This window comes from Montipora capricornis, chromosome 8 (genome assembly GCF_036669925.1).
Source record: "Montipora capricornis isolate CH-2021 chromosome 8, ASM3666992v2, whole genome shotgun sequence".
Lineage (NCBI taxonomy): Eukaryota > Metazoa > Cnidaria > Anthozoa > Scleractinia > Acroporidae > Montipora > Montipora capricornis.
Window position 1 is genome coordinate 52,453,348 of NC_090890.1, and position 4,938 is coordinate 52,458,285.

General features: G+C 36.2%; 1 pseudogene; it reads left to right on the top strand.

Annotated features, from left to right (window-relative positions):
- Positions 1-4,265, top strand: part of LOC138060383 (uncharacterized) — a 6,388-nt pseudogene extending 2,123 nt beyond the window's left edge.
- The last annotated feature ends 673 nt before the right edge of the window (positions 4,266-4,938 follow it).

Genomic DNA, 4,938 nt, shown 5'->3' on the forward strand with positions numbered 1-4,938 from the left:
TAATTTTTTGCTAGTAATAACGGAAGGTTGAGTGCATGTGAGATGGCGACTCCGGAATCAAAACATTTGGTCCCTCTTGTTCACTCAAAATTATTTGACTAGAATATGAGAATTTATGTCCTATTTATTAATTTTTATGTTAGATGTGTCAGTGGATGATTGTAATTCTGCTGCCGAGTCAACAGACAGTGTGGAAGACTTTTATGTAAGTCAACCTTACATTTACTTATTTCTTTATTGATTGATTTTAAAGAAGGATGTTTCATATATTGATGGTTCTTGCACAGCTGCAATAGTTGATACATCCAAAGTCAATTTTGCCCTTTTGATTTTTAGCTCTGGTTACAGTTTGGCTTTAAGTATAGCTTTAATTTACTATGTAAATTATTGTGATTGGCTGCTGATGTTTGACTTGAGTGCATTTCCTTTTAACTCATCAAGTCAATGCAAAACCAGTCACAAAATTTGTATGTGGAGAATATATGTACAGTGTATGCCCTTGTATGTATTATGGAAGCTACAGTATGAATTGAGAATGATTCGAACTTACCTCAATAGAAGTATAGCTGGTTTGGATAAAAACATAGTGTACAGTGTAGAAGAAAAAAATGGTGTCTAACGTGACTGAAGTCACGCTCATAATAATTATTTTTGTCAAGATCCGTTGCTATTTGAATGTGGATGAAAAAAATAAAACAAGGGTAAAATTTGTCAACCAAAATTAGTCTGGCAACCTAAAATTGTTTGGTTAGTCACCATTTGGTTTCTTTTAAAGAAGAAAATTAATTTCAGACCCTGGCCCAAGTTAAATATTAATTAAGGACAGCAAAATATTTGGGTCATAAATTATGCATTTTTTAGTTTCTAGTTTAGTTATTGAACATCTTTTATTGAACATTTGTCCCAGGAAGAAACTGATGATGAGGCAGAATTGCAGTTTGAAAACCTGATGACGTCATCTGATGAGGATAATGCTGCTAATGAGAATGAGTCTGTGCTATCCAAGAAATCATCTTTATTGAGCACTTCACTCATCAAACTTGTAATTATTTTCATTATGACTTGGAAAATCATGCATAACTTACCAGATGCTGCAGTGAGCACTTTGTTTTGTTTTTTGAAAAGGCTGCTGGAACTTTTCTCAAGGTTGCTTCATTGTAGTAAACTCAAACAAATATCAGACCTGCTGCCTAAGTCACTGTATATGGTAAGGAACGTTTTAGGAGTAAATAGGGATGACTTTGAAAAGTTCATTGTTTGTCCAAAGTGCAGTTCATGTTACAAACCTGAGGAATGTGTACGTACTCTGGTAAATGGAAGAAAGAAGGGTGAGCGTTGCAGTTTTGTAGAGTTTCCACGCCATCCACAAAGAGCTCAGAGAAAACCATGTGGAGCATCTCTATTTAAAACTACACGTTCAAAACATGGAGAGCTGACTTTAAAAGCAAAGAGGGTTTTCTGCTACCGTTCAGTGAAGAAAACCCTTCAAGAATTCCTTAAACGGCCTGGATTTGCTGATAAATGTGAGCAGTATAAAAAGCACCCTCGGGATATCAACCTTCTTGGAGATGTGTATGATGGAAGGGTCTGGAAAAATTTCAAGAATGGAAAAGGAGAGCCTTTCTTTGATGCCCCTAACACTTTCGGATGTATGTTGAATCTTGATTGGTTTCAGCCATACAAGGATTCTGTATACAGTGTTGGGGTGATTTATTTAAGTTTTCTGAACTTGCCACCACAGGAAAGAAATAAAGAAGAAAACATTGCAGTTGTAGGGATTATTCCTGGCCCACAGGAACCAAGCAGAGATGTGAATCCATTTTTGGACCCTCTGGTGAATGAGCTATTGGACTTCTGGGATGGCGTTTGGTTGGATTGCCCCTCAACTGGACCCAAATTTTGTCAGCTAGCTGTACTTTGTGTCAGCTGTGACATTCCTGCATCTCGCAAACTTTGTGGTTTCTTAGGATTCTCTGCAAGAAAAGGTTGCAACAAGTGTACCAAGGAGTTTCATAGAAGATCATTTGGAGAGAAACAAGATTTCTCAGGATTCGATCGAGATAGCTGGAATTTGCGTACTAACACTGAGCATAGAGAGCATGTATGGAGGGTACGAAACACAGTAACATCAAAGAAAGGACGTGACACAAAGGAGAGTGCCTATGGTGTGCGATTCTCATCCTTGATTTACTTCCATATTTTGATTTTATTTCTTTTGTTGTCATTGATCCTATGCACAACTTGATGCTGGGCACAACAAGAAAAATGCTTAAGGTGTGGAAAGAGTTAAACTTGCTGGATGAAAAAGACTTTAAAGTGCTTCAAAAGCGAGTAAACAAGCTCAAAGTTCCTTCTAGTATTGGAAGAATTCCATCAAAGATTGCATCCAGCTTTAAAGGCTTTACTGCTGACCAGTTTAAGAACTGGGCATTGGTATTTTCAACCTTTGCTCTAAAGGACGTTTTACCAGATAGACATCTCCAATGCTGGAAATTATTTGTGAAGGCTTGTCACATACTGTGTTCAACAGTTATCAACACTTCTGAAGTAAAACTTGCAGATGAGCTCCTCGTCAAGTTTTGCAGAACTGTTGAAGACTTGTATGGTACATCTGTTGTGACGCCAAACATGCATCTTCATTGCCATTATGTGAATGCATTCTTGACTTTGGTCCTGTCTATGGCTTCTGGTGTTTTTCGTTTGAACGTTACAATGGCATTTTGGGTGCTATGCATGTGAACAACCACCAGATTGAAGTGCAACTTATGAGAAAATTTATTGAGCGGCAGCAAGTAAGGAACATGTCTTGGCCAATTGAGTTTGTTGGATTTAAAGAGATGTTAGTGTCTGTAGACAGCGGCTCATTGGCAATGACAAAGAAGAAGGCAATGACGCCAGATGAGTACAGAAAGAGTATCCAGCTTAAAGCTAGTACTGGAACAGACCTTTTCATTTGTCTTTCCTTGACAACCATTTCATTCGAGTGTCGTCTCCAGTCAAGGAAATTTACATGAGTGATAGTGAAGTTGAATCCTTGACAAAAATGTACACTTTTCTGCATAAAGAAGACTGTATTGTTTATGTTCCCAAATTGTGTTGCCAGTTCTCTCAGCTGCAGCTGTACGATCAGAAACTTGACTCCCGGTATTCACGAAGTGAACGATCTGCTTGTATAATGGCTCGATGGTATGGTTCCAGTGGATTAGACACAACTTCAGAAGATCTAAGGCCAGGTGGGTTTCTGTGATAAGTGAAGGTATTATACTGCTCTCTAGTCTTGCATGCTTTGTACAATAAAAAGTATGATTGAAAACCTATCAAAGAAGGTTCTGAATTATTTCTTTTATTCTTGAACCTTTATCATATCAAAGTGCATGTTCTTTTTGTTTGTTTTGATTTTACGTTTACTTTTATATTGTCTAGTTTATTTTCTTTTGAACCTTTGGATTGGGAATATTGTTACAGTGTAGTTTACTTTTGATTAAAGGTGAAGAAATGCACGAACAGTGTCATTATAATATATTCTAAATAGGTTTTTTTTTTTCACTGTTGAAGTAACAAAGTCATAAACTTGCAGGTTTGTGACCATTATTGACAGTACTATCACATCAGTAAATTTAAGTCATATTAATTGTGAAAAAATACAGTTTTGAAAGTCCAGGTAGATAGGCTCATTTCTCTTTTTTAGAACTGTTATAAATACATGTAATTCATTGGCACAAAAGTGATTTGTAAGGGAAACCAAACTAGAAAATGATACAGTGTAGCCTATTAGTTCTTATCAAAATAATGTACCTACCATACCAATATTTTTTCTTTCTTTTGCAGGGATTATACAATACTTCGTTTCAAACACACTGTGACTGTCCAGTCCTCTAATGGTGCAACTTTGGACCTCCCATACACCTTTGCTTGTGTTCACTGGTATAAAGTTCATCCACATGCAAGGTTTTATTTTGGTTTACCAATTCAAGTGTGTCTGCCCTCATTTGAAGCTGAATCAGTGGCAGCTTTCATTCCTGTCTCAAGAATTGATAGTGTTTGTGTTTGTAGCTGAGTTAAATTATAACTTAAGAACTCCTAATGGTAAAGAAAACATTGTTGTAGTAGTTCCTCTTAATGTTAAGTCACACTTGTGAAGGATTTGGTTAGTAATGCCTTTGTATTTTCTTCATTAAATCCCAAGGGTTTTCAAAGAAATCTTGGTTGCACTCATGCAATTTGAAGACTTTCACAAATGCCATATACGTGGGTTTTATTTTCATTACTTGTGAAAATACTAGAGCATCACAACCAGAAATTAATCCACATAAATAATTCTTTAGAGTAACTACTTGTAATTATATGTATCCCCCCACTCATTGGGCAAAAAGCATAAGAGTGAAAGTATAAAACTATAAAGAAAAAATTGATCTTAAACATCCAAATAGGCTTTTACAAATTCAATGTGCATGTTCGTGTTGTTGAATGATTTTGGTAGGCTGCTGGGCATCCTAAGAATGGTTGCGCATTAATCCTTATTATTTTGTATTATCTTTCCACTCCCCTTCTTCCTTGGGCCCATAAGCTTCGCTGTGAAGTACTCCACTGGTATTTTAAATTGTCACGTGACAATAGATACCCAATGATTGCCAGATATGTTTTTCTGGTTTTTAGTCCTTAGCTTTTTTATTGCTAATGTTGTTCATAAAGATGTAGAAGAGAAAGATCATGAGTATGCTTCATAAGATCTCCTTATTTAGCAGATGTAATCTCTGACGGTTTCTGTCTATACAATACCTGACATTAACCCATTGCAATAACACTAGATTTCTTTGTATCCAAGAAACCGGGTATTGCAATAGATCAATAGACTATATATAAGACCCCGGCATACCCAACCAATGATTAAGTAAGTCATCGATTACTACACTATACAAATCGATATAATCGATAATC